Source organism: Rana temporaria, chromosome 9 (assembly GCF_905171775.1).
Source record: "Rana temporaria chromosome 9, aRanTem1.1, whole genome shotgun sequence".
In the NCBI taxonomy this organism is placed as follows: domain Eukaryota; kingdom Metazoa; phylum Chordata; class Amphibia; order Anura; family Ranidae; genus Rana; species Rana temporaria.
In genome coordinates, this window is record NC_053497.1 from 105565586 (window position 1) to 105581114 (window position 15529).

At 42.8% G+C, this 15529-nt stretch overlaps 1 protein-coding gene and 1 non-coding gene across 11 annotated transcripts in view; both read right to left on the reverse strand.

The window, feature by feature from the left end:
• Positions 1-15529, reverse strand: part of VAV2 (vav guanine nucleotide exchange factor 2) — a 324488-nt gene that overhangs the window by 192227 nt on the left and 116732 nt on the right. The window lies entirely within an intron of this gene.
• LOC120914655 lies at positions 11842-12000 on the reverse strand. The gene has a single exon (XR_005743700.1). It is a non-coding gene; the product is annotated as a U1 spliceosomal RNA (small nuclear RNA).

The following is a 15529-nucleotide window of genomic DNA, read 5'->3' on the forward strand; positions in this document are numbered from 1 at the left end:
TTGTGCGCCTTAAAAACAACCACACCATCTTTTTCCAGAGCAGCCTGTATTTCTTCTGAGGTTACCTGTGGGTTTTTCTTTGTATCCTGAACAGTTCCTGTGGCAGTTGTGGCCGCAATCAGAACCACCAAGAGCACTAGAACTGATCATATTGTTATAGAAAGGGCTGATCCTCCCACATTGCACACATTGAGAAATATTTTAGCCAGCAGGCAACAGTTGATCTCAGCATCTACAAAACAGAAGCTAAAAGGTAAAGGTCCTTAATAAAGTTTAGAAAATCAATAAATAATGAGGCAACATTTACAGATGATCTGGAAGGAATGGTTCATTTTTCATTGAATTTGGAGTTTTACCAGCCACACAGCAGCAGGATGTTGACATGTGGTCTAAAAAAAATTAAGGTTTGGAGGACTGCCTGTAAAGATTCAAATAAGGACTGCAGACCAAGAGATGATTGTGTGGAGGACTGATCATTGTCCTTCTATTCCCCAAGATTAAAGAGAGGAAACATAAGTCATAGCACACAGCTGTGGCTCTTAATGCAGTGGTGAGATGGCGCTGGTCTGGATAAGTGCCAGCTGGGATCCCCGGTGGATTCCAGTCTACAGAAACAAATCTGGGAAAGCTATAATTATTTGCTGCAAAGGGGAAACACTAGGTCTTCACATTGCACAAAGGAAAGGAAAGTGTACATCGCTTTATTATCATCACAACCATCAGTGGGGGTCATCATTGTTATCCACAATCATCAGCTGTTCATGAAGCTAAAACACTGCTCCAAGATAAAGAGGCCATATGAACCAAGGTGCAACAAGTTTTGTGGCATACAAAGTAAGGGTTGGGGCACCACCGGGAGAAGCCACCAGCGATAATCGCAAAAGAGAAATCGGCAGGCTGGCTGTACCCAAGTTAAAGTTGATACAGTTGCCTGCCCATTAACGGTTTGAATCTTGGCGGGTTCCTGATGAACAGGTCGAGATTTGAACTGTGTATGGCCAGCCTAAGGCTGTTAGTTGTGGACCCTGACAACCTCCTAAACAATTAGGAAGACAATCTTGTCCTTTGGATGCCACAGCAATAAGTAATATGCCACCACCTGAAGAACACTTCAATTATCCAATGAACATAGCTGATGAAGGCTTCCCTGGCCTCTAAGTGCACCACATCACTAGGAGGAGCACCTCCTGCAGCACAGACATGTGCAGCTATATGAAAGGTATATGCCTGGACAGTCACTCCCTACAGCTTAAACTGTAATGGTCAGTTTAAGCTGTAAGGAGTGAAAGGAGTAAGACATCTCTATGGATTCAGGAACAAACTGGATGAAGCAGCTTTACAATTCCCAATGCAGAACTTCACTCTCTCCATCAACATTGACTATTTTTAATCCTTATGCTGCTAGCATTAGTAAATAGATAGGAAGGTATGACATTAACATTTGCATGCAAATGAGGTCATAAATCCCATGAGTCTTTAGGAAAGGTTGTTACCTCAGCTAATCACGCCCTCCTGCCTACATGCCTGAGCTAAGGGCAGATGGATTCCTAGTTGTAAATACTACATGAATAATTTGCCCTTAGTCAAGATGGCCACAACCAGAAATGCTAGGAGGTGTTTTTCAAAGTGATTTCTCAGCAAAATAAAGCATGGAGGCATGGATGGAGGGGTGGGCGAGTTTGCTTTAAATATTAAAAGTGAATTCAATTGTGTTTTTGGTTCGTGGTGCTCAGATGCAGTATAGTTCCACTTTAAGGTGTATATGAACACACAATTTTTGTTTGATTTTGGCCAGAGCAGGCAAGATCTAGAACCCCTGTCAGGATTTTATTGCTGTCTGTGTGTTCCTTAAAGGGGAGTTCCACCCACAATTTCACTTTTTAAATATAAATACCCCTGTAATACACAAGCTTAATGTATTCTAGTAAAGTTAGTCTGTAAACTAAGGTCAGTTTTGTTAGGTTGTTACAGCATTTAGATAGTTTATAATCTAGAAATAGACCGTGGCCATCTTAAGTGTGGGCATCATGAAGCCAGACTGTATGACTTCCTGGATTTCAGCTTTGCATATCTCGCACATGCTCAGTGCACAAGCAATGTAATAGGTTTCAGTCAGGTTTGCAAGGACTACTGGGAAACATGATGCCTATCCCAGAAACCCTTGCAAATAGCCTAGGCAAATAAGGAGGAGGAAGTAATGAAGGACTACAAAATAAAGGTATTTACAAGCAACAAATTAAATACAAATTATGCATTCTGAACACTATGAGATTAGAGCATGCAGCACAGACAAACATAAAAAAATGGGTGGAACTCCACTTTAAGCTTCTAACTGCTGGGTTCTTGTGCAGAGATTTAACAGTGTTTGCAATGGTCTCAGGCACCTACTATTGACGTTGACCAGAAAGCAATCGTCAATTGAATTTGTTACCTATGTCTGCTACTTCCTATTAAAATTGGTAGTTTTCTTCTCAGGTGCACAGATGTGCGACAGTCCAGTCAGCACTGTTGCTGAATATCTGCCGAGAAAAAGCTTTGGTAATCTTCATCCTTATTTGGATGGATTATCATTATACGGAACCTGACGATTTCTGCCTGCACAGAGAAATACACAATCGTGAATACTGACCACTGCCTGAAAACTCGAGTTGCCACTTTCCTGCACCGAATAAGCATGTAGCCCATGAGGTACTCCTGGGCAGCTTACATGTTCTGGGCAGTAATTCAAAGTGCTACAGCCAGGGAATCGGCATGACAGAATTTGGCTGCCGCTCTGTATATATAGATTCAAATACCAAACAAATTATTAGTGTTAAGCTGATCACACTCACTTCTTTATATAATTGAGGCAGTCTGCCGTAAAGAACAATTTAGATTGAAAAGTAAAAGAGGAGGATGCCTTTAATCCTGTATAGAGCCAGGCCAGAAGCAGCTCATCACCCCCACCAGCCAAAAAGAGGAGAATTAATGAGCCGACTTTAAACACACAAAACATCCCGGAGAGCCACAACACAGGAAAAGTTCTGTAAGGAGGACAAACAAGAGGAGCTGCCGCCAGGAATAGCGCTGTTTATGATCGCTCAGTAAACAGAGAAAGCAGCGCTGCACTCCATGCGGGACAGGAAGGGGATATCCTAAAATAACCGCCATTAGCTTTAATTTTACTTCCCCTCTAAAGGCAACTTGGTCACAATCTGCATTCTGCAGAACTCTGCCAAACACGGTTTAAATCTAAACCAACTGTCATATTAGAAAGACTAACCTGTCACTTACTGCCACTAACAGTCAAACACATGTAAAAGACCTCACAAGAATGGGGAGCTGTGTGATGCCTCACCCTCTCCTCCTCTGCAATTCATAGCTGTACAGGCAACATTATTACACCACTCAGCACCCCCCCCCCCCCCTCAATATTCTGTCTACTCCTTATTGTTTTTCCCACTTTGTTTTAAGAATACAGCTTTTAATTTGGAACTTCTACAGGCTGGCAAAAGCAACAAAAAGGAAAAAGCAAAGTGCAGCAGAACAAAAAGCTATTATTTTGGCATAAAGAGGCCCTGTATCAGAAAATCATCCGTGAACTTTACACATTCCTTAGAAACTTTTCCTAGCAATGGCACTCAGCAGCTGCTGCACTACACCAGCTGATGTCACCATTACAAAGGTTAACTGCTTGTTTGGTAAACTGGAAACTATATTGGTTCTATAACAAAATGGGACAACAGTGATTTGCATTGGAAGTATTAAAGGTCTACAACAATAAACATTTTGAAAATGCACTTAAAACCCCAACATAGATATTAAAACAGTGGTATTTGTTTATCAATGCTAAATTTAAAGTGTTATTAAACCCAAACCATTATTAATTTGCAGCTTACCAATTCATGCATCAGCTTACATGGACGAGACAAACTACTTAAGGCCCCTTACAGAAAAAAACAGACAGACAGATGGGGGGATACGTTTGCCAACTGTCCAGCGGATCGGATGACAATTGGATGGAAACGGACATGCAGTGCGTTTCTATCCGACCACCCCATAGAGAACTGCAGGCTGTGTCCATGTCTGCTCTGCATAGTGGAGTGGACACAGACCTGTCATCCCCCACTGAGCAGGTGGATCCGCTTGGATAGATCTGCTCAGTCTGAAAGGGGCCTAACACTGACAAGGATGAAAATGATCAGCTTTTTTATGTAAAACCTTTATCCCAAAAAAAAAAAAAAAAAAAACTGCGGTAACTGCTTAAAAAGTGTGACCTGGAGTTTGGCTTAGATTTGTTAGTGGTCCTAAATATGCTATTACATTTCACACCCCCATCTCCCCCAGACTGACAACAGTGTTTCTCAACCTTTTTTCAGTCAAGGCACCCTTTAAATTATTAATAATCCCGTGACACCCTTTAAAATTATGGACAGCCTTAAGACACCCCATTCTAAAATGTAAAAAGCTATTCTAAGTTTTACATGATGCATCAACATCCACACACATAGGACACCTAACATTTCAATACACGTTTGCACACTGGTACCAACTAGTATTCCAGTGTTTCTTTTCTTCCTCAGTTTTTCTCCATCACTCAGCTTATTAGACCCCAAGGATGATGGAGAGGGGCAGGTGAAAATCAAAAGATGATGCTGTGCAGACAACCGACAGTCTCCTTATCAACTGATAATGTCATTGGTTGTTAGGATTCTGGTGGCTAGAAGGTCTTAACAGTGCAAAATGAAAACCCTTGGCATTGCTTAACTAAAAGTCAGGCTTGATCCACCTAATGGCTTGTGTACAGTTTTTGGGCAATTTTTAGGCATTTTGCCAAGGCAACCCTGAAGACACTGCTAGGCACTCTGGTTGAAAAAGACCCGCCTACTATACCTCCTCTGCTCATTCCTCAAAGAGTTGTTATTGGTCAGGTCACCAGGTGAAAACAGGCGGAAAGAAGCCAAAAGAAAATAAAACTGACACAGCCACCTCATCTAATGACAGGTAGGCTGCACTATATAACATAACATTTTTGGGTTCGATACCGCTTTAAAATGGAAAAATACATTCAAATTAGTTGCAGTGCTCACAAACACAATATAATCCCCTATGCTATGTATGGCACAATATAAAAGATGAGCTTGTTTCGACAAATGGATACCAAAAATGTCAAGCATCAAAATTGTGTGCATCTCTGAAGTTTTATGGTACCCAACATTGTCCATAGGCGATGCTTTAAAAGCCTTTACAGATCAATTTAGAGAGAAGTCAACTGGGGATTATGGCCCAATAATTATTTATCTCACTCTGGCATGTGTGGTATTACCAATCTGTATGGCAAAAGCTTTTAAATGTTTCTGGGTGGCATTTTCAATTTATTTTAATTAAACTTCAACCTATTTAAACGTTTTTTTTGCAACTTAAAGTGGTTGTAAACCTAGTTCCGTCACTTGTACCTACAAGTACCTACAAGTAAGCCTATAATAAAGCTTGCACGGTTCAGGAGATATTTACCATATACGCTTGTTTCAATGTCATCGGCGCATGCGCTGTGAAGAAACGGCCCTCTGTGTCGTTTCTTCACTAGCAAGTGCCGTGATGTTACGTGACTCCAGCCAGTCACAGAGCAGGAGTCTGCTACCCCAGAAGGAAGAGGGGCAAATATGGATGCGGCCACCAGCGGGGACAACGCAGGCTTCGTTTGCAGGTAAGTGCCATATAATGGGCTAGTATGCAATGCATACTAGCCCATTATTCGTTTACATTATAGGGGGGGTGCAAAAAAAAAAAAAAAAGGAGGAAGTAAAACCCATCAGGGTTTACTTGCTCTTTAACTTTATTGGTAGCACAAGGGTCTGACAAGGGGACAGCGTGTTCCCAAGCATGTAAAAGTGACTGAGCAGCTGAAATCACTTTTACTACATAACCAGCAGCCAGGAGTAAATAGGTATACAAACTCCTAGTCATAGCCTGGAGTTTGTTTACTTTTTTACACCTTGCCAATTCTGCCTCCACCCTTACAGCAGCAGCGCAAGGATTCAATTAGTTAAAGTTTTCTTTGGAAAGCAGCCAGAGTCGGAGTACAAAAGCCTACCCCTTGCCGGCATGCTGTGTGAAAGGAGTGGTCTTCTTTGTAGACATCCAACACTCTCCCTGCTGAGTCAGATCTATAGCTCTGCAACAAGCAAAACTCATGCTAACTGCTAATTGTAGAGTGCTAGTGACAGTTCAACAGGGGCATGTCCATTACTGCTAGTCACCATCAATGAAGGTGGGGGTTAGTCAATACTGCCACTAACCACCAATGAAGAAGAGGGTAAAAAATGATTATCCTGGTCACCAATATAAGGGGTCTTTAACCCCTTCCTGCCCAGGCCAATTTTCAGATTTAAGCGCTGTCGCATTTTGAATGACAATTGGCTGGTCATGCAACACTGTACCCATAAGAAATCAGTGTATAGTAGTTAGTCAGTGTAAATTTGCTGTCCCCTCAAAATAACTCAACACAGCCATTAACGTCTAAACCACCGGCAAAAGCGAGTACCCCCATCATTTTCCAGCACTGCCTTAACCCTCTTGGGCATGAAGTTCACTAGAGCTTCACAGATTGCCACAGGAGTCCTCTTTCACTCCATGACGACATCACAGAGCTGGTACATGTTAGAGACCTTGCGTTCCTCCATTTTCCATTTGAGGATGCTCCACAGATGCTCAATAGGGTTTAGGTCTGGAGACATGCTTGGCCAGTCCATTACATTATCAGCTTCTTTAGCAAGGCAGTGGTTGTCTTGGAGGTGTGTTTGGGGTCATCATGTTGGAATACTATGCTGCTGCCCATGCTCTGCTTCAGTATGTCACAGTACATGTTGGCATTCATGGTTCCCTCAATGAACTGTAGCTCCCCAGTGCAGCTAGCACTCATACAGCCTCAGACCATGACACTCCAACCACCATGCTTGACTGTAGGCAAGACACAATTGTCTAGGTGCTCTTCACCTGTTTGCCGCCACACATGCTTGACACCATCTGAACCTCTTGGTCTCATCAGACCACAGGACATGGTTCCAGTAATCCATGGCTTTAGTCTGCTTGTCTTCAAAAAACTGTTTCAGGGCTTTCCTGTACACCATCCTTAGAAAGGCTTCCTTCTGGGACGACAGCCACGCACACCAATTTGATGCATTGTGAGGCGCTTGGTCTGAGCACTGACAGGCTGACCCCCCACCCCTTCAACCTCTGCAGCAATACTGGTAGTACTCATACGTCTATTTCACAAAGACAACCTCTGGATAGGACGTTGAGCATGTGCACTAAACTTCTTTGGTCGACCAAAGGAGGTCTGTTCTGAGTGGAAACTGTCCTGTTAAACCGCTGTATGATATTGGCCACCGTGCTACAGCTCAGTTTTTCGGCATGTAGAAAAAACAAAGTTTTTCCAACTTCATCATTAAAACGATGTTGCCCACACACCATCGTTTTTAAAAAATACTCTAGCAAAGCGCGGAGACGTACAACGGCACTATAAAGGGGAAGTTCCATGCGGATGAGGCCACCCTTTGGGCTGCTTTAGCCGATTCCGTGTTAGTAAAAGCCGATTTTCTGTCTGTTACAGCGTGATGAATGTGCTTACTCCATTATGAACGGTAGTTTTACCAGAACGAGCGCTCCCGTCTCATAACTTCTGAGCATGCACGGGTTTTTAACGTCGTTTTAGCCCACACAAGATAATTTTTCCAACCCGAAAAACGACATCGTTTAACACATCGTTAAAAAATGCAGCATGCTCGGGAAAAAAAAATTCGTTTTTCAGAAGCCGAAAAAAATGATGTGAAGCCCACACACGATCATTTTAAATGACATTTTTTTAAAACAACTTTTTTTCATGCCGAAAAATGATCGTGTGTACGCGGCATCAGAGTTCTTTTCCATGAGGTGCCATGTTGAACTTCCACTGACCAGTATGAGAGAGAGAGAGCGAGAGATACACAACACCAAATTTAACACATCTGCCCCCCATTCACACCTGAGACCTTGTAACACTAACGAGTCACATGACCAGGGAGGAAAAATGTCTAATTGGGCACAACTTGGACATTTTCACTTAGGAGTGTACTGTTGCCAGCGGTTTAGACATTAATGACTGTGTGTTGAGATCTTTTGAGGGGACAGCAAATTTAAACTGTTTTATATAAGCTGTACACTCACTTCTTTACATTGTAGCAAAGTGTAATTTCTTCAGTGTTATACAATAAAATATTTATAAAAATGTGAGGGGTTTACTCACTTTTGTGAAATTTTGTATATCTGAAAAATTGTTCAGTGCCGATGTACCCATGGCCTACGCCAGAACAGTACAGATATCACCCAAATTACCCCTTTCTGGAAAGTAGACAGTCCAAGGAATTTTTTAAGATGCATAGCGAGTTTTTTAAAGTTGTCAATTTTTTGGTCACAATGTTTTGGAAAATGAAGAAATAAAATGACATACTCTTACCAGTGCAGTACAGCATCACAATATAACTGGTGTGGCGATGATCAGGTGATCATATATATTTTTTTTTTTACACACACTATGGTTGCTTATAACTGAATTTTAGCAACCATTTTCTCTGAATGAAAACTACTCGTTAGGTGTTTACGTTGGGGATTAGCTGTGATTGGCCCCGCCTGTACTGTGTGATGACTGTGACCAATCACAGAGATAGGAGGACGTCCTCTTAGAACAACTGTATTCCCACCCGGCTGTCATTTTACAATAGGCCAGGCAGGTTAATGTTACTACTAGTGACATCTGAGATGGGGCTCATTTTCTCTTACCTTGTCTTGAGCTTACCCCAAGGCCCTATTTTGTCTAAAGTACATCAAAGCAAAGTGTTGGGTTACCATACTACAAACCATTGGATGTGAAGTGATTTAGAGAGCTGGGCCAGCACAGAGAGAACTTAGACATTTCCAGAAGAGGCGAGGGCTATGACATGCAAGGAGGAATTACTAGTACTAGGGTATTGACTTCTGCTGTACACACATTTTCTAGTAACTTCAAAAGCACATTGCAAGTCAACAAAAACATTTATAGAAATAAAAAACAATGCAAGCAAGCATTTAAAATGCTTGATTTTGTTTTTCAATGTATTAAGTTGGCAACATGGTCTCTTTGAGGAAGAATTCAGAAGTTATAAAAAGGACAAAAATACAAGTGGGAGAAAATGAAGCAGAGAGATCACAATACAGACAAGGACAGGAACTGGAGAAACTGATTTTGGCACCTGCTTTCTGGCCAATCGTTCTTCTGCTTGTATTACTTGTGAAGATGTTTATCACAGGAGACTCGAAGACTCAGTAGGTGGAAAACACATCAATGTCTGCTATTATAACAATAAATGTGCAATATCTATGCAATCCCATTACTATAATCATTCCAGCAAGCAAAAATAAAACCCCTAAATTAACTTTCTGCATTCCATAGCAAAGATTAACCACTTGCTTACTGGGCACATATACCCCCTTCCTGCCCAGGCGGAATTTCAGCTTTCGGCACTGTCACGCTTTGAATGAAAATTGCATGGTCGTGCAACGTGGCTCCCAAACAAAATTGACGTCCTTTTTTCCCACAAATAGAGCTTTCGTTTGGTGGTATTTGATCACCTCTGCGGTTTTTATTTTCTGCGCTTTAAACAAAAAAAGAGCGACAATTTTGAAAAAAAAAAATCTATATTTTTTACTTTTTGCTATAATATCCCATTTTTTTTTTTTTTTCAGTTTAGACCAATACGTATTCTTCTACATATTTTTTGTTAGAAAAAAAAAAAAAAAAAAAATCGCTCCAAAAAGATGCTGCTAGCAGGACTTTTGGAGCGGTCCTGCTAGCGCACCGCTCCAGTGTGAAAGCCCTCGGGCTTTTACACTGGAGAAACAGCGTCCGCTGTTTAGGGTCAGTTTGCAGGCGCTATTTTTAGCGCAAGAGTGCCTGCAAACTGCCCCAGTGTGAAAGGGGCCTTAGAAGGAATTTGCTCAACATCAAGTCTTGTGACAAGAAGTAGCAGTATTCTCTCAATATAACTGCAACCAAAGAATGGAAATGGCAATTAAAAAGGCACCCAATATTAGTCTCATAAATCAACAGGGCACATGTCAGTTTTATTAATTCAGAGTAGAAAGGGCTGCTGAGCACACACATACAACCTACAACGAAGACCGTCATAAAGCCACATTTACAACAGTACATTGAAGTAAAAACAACCCAATGCACCTACGCAGCACAGCACAACACAACTGCATTGTAGTGTACCACAACTCAGATGCAAACCAAATATGCGCTGTGCTATCATGTGTTAAATAAAATAATGCAAGTCTGTATTTTGGTGCATTGATATCCCATTCAAAATTCATAGGCTGCCTTAACGCAATCACTGTACATTACCATGCGCAGTTTACCACAATGTACTATGTGTAATTGAATTCTGAGTATTTGTCATGATTATTGTAGGGGATTCATGTCATTGGAGACTTCACGAGCCAGGTTCTGTATGATGGGCTTTCAGAGAAACAAGAGGGCAATGCACAGGCTATATATATATATATATATATATATATATATATATATATATATATATCAGTTAAATATGGTTTTGCATGTTGTACATATACATCTACAAATAGATACACGTTTATTTAACACACTAACACATTGAAAAGATTGCTCTCATTTAGCCGGGTTCTTACACATCTATCTCTAAGAACATGAAAACCTTATACACCCTCCTGCTGCTGCGGTTTCCTAGAAAGCCCTAGCACTTCGATTCTCTTGTGTTCTCTAAAGCCAATTCCCTATACAATTCTCTTTAAATCTCTGTCTAGTCATTCGTGTTGGAGGGAAAATTGTGTATTTCTTGCCCAAAGCAGAGACAGAAGAGATGCCATAATGAACGTCGTTAATTCACATTGCTCAAACAATGTGCGGCGTCTCCCCTGATAATAAGGTAGCAGAGCAGAGATTGCGCTCGCTTGTGTCTGGGGGCGATCACATTATCCACTGTCCCAGGTCTCGCTCTCATTGAATCTGCAGCTTTGCACTGTATATGCAGAGAGGGGGTGGCGCTGATCTTTACATAGATAACAACCACATTTGCCAATACCCACCAGGCAGCCAAACCATCTCACGTTGTAATGAAATCAAAAGATTGTATAGTATCCAATTACAAACTTGTGGGTGCTCTTTGCTGCTCTACATTTTATTAAAGGAGGAAATTTCTCAATCAAAATGACACAAATTCTTTTGTAACTATTGTTAAATAAAATAAATATATGTCACTACAGTAGTGATGTAGCTTGGAGAGAGGAAACAACTGAATTCAGCAGGAGACCAATACTGGCCATACACTAAAAATCAGGCGAAATTCGGTCAGACAGTTCATTCATTCACACACAGTGATCTTCAGATACCCCTGGACTGCCACTCCAGGGGCACATGCACCATAGGCTTTTCGTTCCATATCCGACCCCCCGACCGGCCAGTGCAGCCCTCCACCCCTGCCAGCCAACCCAGCGGATTTGCATGGCTCTGCCCCGTCGTACCACAGGGCATTACCAGCTCCTCCAACCGGATCGCTGACAGAGATAGCACTTACACCAGCCAGCCAGAAGGCCAGACTAGAACTCGGCAAAAAGACCAAGACTAAGCGCAGCACCCATCCTCACCAGAAGCACCCTTCCAGATGGCTCAGACTCAACCATGGGCCGGCCCCCAGTATTCTGTCGGGCAGCACAGCGTAGTCCCTGCTGAAACCATCCTTCCAGGTGCAATGACGTCATTGGATTGCATCCACCCTCCCCATGTAGGAGGTGCTTCAGCGCTCCGCTGACAACTGATAAGGACAGATACCACACCCAGTCCCAGCCAAAAGGCAGAGAAGCGGCAGGGAAGACAACCACGATCAGCACGGCCTAGAGTGTGCAATAGCCGTGCCTCGCCCTGGGAGAACCACCTTCATGATCATGGTGTCTCCCCTGCCAGGTAAGTGGCTGCGTGTGATTGGCACAGTGGCGACAATTTATGGTGGCACAGTGGCTGCATGTGTTAGCACAGTGGCTGCGTGTGATGGGCACAGTGACCCCTCCCGCCCCTGCCTACTGTTATCACCGAGGCGGGGAACATTACAGACAGCGTTCGTTTGAACAGCCGTTTTCCCCGCTGCGCATAGACACTCCCCCTTGGACGGATCTGTCCAATCGCGAGCAAGGGGTAGTGTCTATGTGACTCCCCCTTGCTCGCGATTGGACAGATCGGTCCAAGAGGGAATGTCTATGCGCGGCAGGGAAAACAGCTGTTCAAACGAACGCTGTCTGTAATGTTCCCCGCCGCGGTGATTAACGTGGCGGCGGCGCGGGGGGGGGCGGATTAAAAGGTCCGCCGGGGCCGTAGTTTGCCCAGGTCTGTGTTAGAGGGTGCCTTTGGCACATGGATCTGGACTGTTATAAGTCCTCAGCGCTGGCTGTGTGTCCAGAGACTCCAAACACACAGCCAGCACTGAGGACTTTTACAGCCTCATACACACGATTGGACTTCCATCTGACTTTTCTGTGGATTTTTGTCCAAAGGGGCGTTGTCCGTGAACTTGGTATGCATACACACGGCAGAACATTTTCAGCTAACATACAGTAGGTGACCGCAATATTGTGTCAATCTCGCTCCCTTTCTCGGATCGCCGTGATAGGAAAAAGCCATCGTAGAAGCGACGGGGATAAGACTTGGATTCCCGCCAATTCTAGCAGTAGCGTTTGGTATGAATCATGAGGGGGGAACTCCACGGCAAATTTTAAATACATTTTAAATAAAAAAACGGCATGGGTTCCCCCCCAGGGGCATACCAGGCCCTTCGGTCTGGTATGGATTGTAAGGAGAACCCCCTACGCCGAAAAAAACGACGTGGGGGTTCCCCTACAATCCATACCAGACCCGTATCCAAGCACGTCCCCCCTCCAGAGCCGTACCAGGCCGCATGCCCTCAACATGGAGGGTTGGGTGCTCTGGGGCAGAGGGGCGCCCTGCGGTCCCCCCACCCCAAAGCACCCTGTCCCCAGGAAGTAAGTGCTTGTGGGCTTCACAATGCCCACAAGCAAAATGACAACGGTGTGGACATAGTTTTATAAACTATCTTTTTTGAATAACTATGGAGCGGCGGTGGATTGTAAAATAGTAAGTGACCGGATTTATATTATAAAAACACATGATGAAAGGACATACATTTAAAAAATGCTAATTGTGGTTGGGACCCCGCTTTAAGAACCCATACACAATATTAGATTTTCTGCAGATTCTCGTCTTCAGATTTACCAAAAACATAATATGACGTCAAACCTTGATTTTCACTTTGTATGCAATCAGGCAGGCCCTTGCACTACATGGTTTTGGGAAATCTGAAGATAAAAATCTGCAGAAAACTAATAGTGTCCATGTGCCAAAGGCACCCTCCAACAGGATCATCCCACAATAATTTTTGCAAGCGGCCCTAATGAAGGGGGAGTCGTTAGTCCTCTGAAAGGTGTTGGATTCTTTTTATTGCTGAAAACTTCTAATAAAATGCAAAATTACTTACTCCTTTGATCCCCGGGCGCTCCTTTATCCTCATTTCTTCTACATACAAAAAGAGGAGGCAGTCATTGCTGAGCACTCCTTATGAGAATGACAGCCGCTGTTGGATGACTTTTCTCCAACTTTTACTAATCTGCCAACTTGTTTCGGGTCCTGGACTCCCAATACTGAAAACTACCAAGTCTGTAAAAGAGCCATCCATATAGCTTTTTCAAAACGCAAAAATGGCAGTTTTCCTATTTCTCTCAGTAAAGGTTTGCTTTAAACACATTAAGAGCAACCTGTCCAGATAAAGATAACCAGTTTTTTTAAAGGTGGTAGGTTTAGGAGAATGTTGCACTGGAAATGGCCAGCGGGTCTGAACTCGTTGGGAGATTGAGGCTGCACATGATCAGGGATATACAGAGCTAATAATAATTCCATTGTTACACTTTGTACTATGGGGATTGGGGAGATGAAGTTGCTACCCCCAATAAATCCCAAATATCCATATATAATAAACCCTTTGTTGTGTATCCCCATTTCTACTTGTAATAATATGGGGGGGGGGGGGTCATGCCTGCCACTGGCTCTGTTCCTTGCTCTTTTGTAGTCTACGCATTTTGCTTGGTTTAACACTTTACGCTCCAGAAGAAGTGTTCTTTGTCAACACAAAACATGTTCAGCACAGCACAGGGGGGGGGGGGGGGTGTATGCTCACACACAAGTTTGGGTTATTACTATCTAATGGTTTTAATTTGTTTTTAATGCATTTTCTAATAAAAGACAATATTTACATATACATGCGATTCTGTGTGTTCGATACAGTGTCAAAAAAGTCAGATTTTCTGTGGTCGCTATTTTGTCCTGCATTAGAAGCAGGAGGATTTATTTTGGGTTGTTCTTTGGTGGCAAGTCATGCTAAAATCAATAAAAAAAAAAAAAAACTACTTTGGGCCAGTTTTCCTTTGATTAAAAAAAAATATATATATATATATATATATATATATATATATATATATATATATATATATATATATATATATATATATCAAATCAGGAGATATCCATTATCATTTACCACCAAATGAAAGCCCAATTTGCCCTGAAAAATAAAACAAGGTATGATTCACCTGGATGCACAAAAGTAGTTGCAATCATAGGTACATTTTTACTGACACCATCTTAAAATTGGGTCTAGGCATTAAAAAAGAGGAGTTGGGTTGCTTTTTTTTAAATCATACTGTACTTAGGTGAATGCAGCATTGATTCGATGCTGTATCTGTCCCCTGCTGGCTCCAAGACTGAGATCAGAGCGATCAAAGACCTCTGATCAGTCAGTTCTCAGCGCTCCATGAGCAGAGTTGGTGACTGTCCATCGCTCTCTGCTCTGTCCCCACCCTCCCACTGGAGCGCTGGGCTTTGGAGAAGGTGGGAGCGGCCGGCTCAGGCTCTCAGTGGCTCACTGAGAGGCTGAGCCGAGTGCCAGTCTAGGCATTCTGACTTCATTGTCGAGATCTTGCCCCAGCCTGGACCGACTCTGACGTGAGCCCGCTTTCTGCTGAAAACAGAATGAACAAGGGTACAGAATGAACTGCACTCCTGTGATACACAGGAGAAGTACAGCCAAATGGGCTCCTTGTTTTACCCTCCGTCATGAAGGGGTTAATGTACCATGTGGTGGAGGAAGGGAGGCCGTGTCAGAAGCCAAAAGCATGTAACAATTGTTTTATCTACACCTAACCATGGTCAGAGGCCACAGGTCTCCCCTCTGTTTGACTCTACAGCGATTTCCATAATCTTTTCCTTTGATTGTTTGAAGATTTAATCTAAATAAAATTGGGATCACGTACATAAAAGGTAAAATAACTAAAAACTCTGTAAAATAAACAAGAGCAGCTCTTAGAAAGGCAGCCCTCCAAGGCCCCCCTTTTTCTGCGACAACTTACACACGCAAGGATGACATAATTCACTTAAATA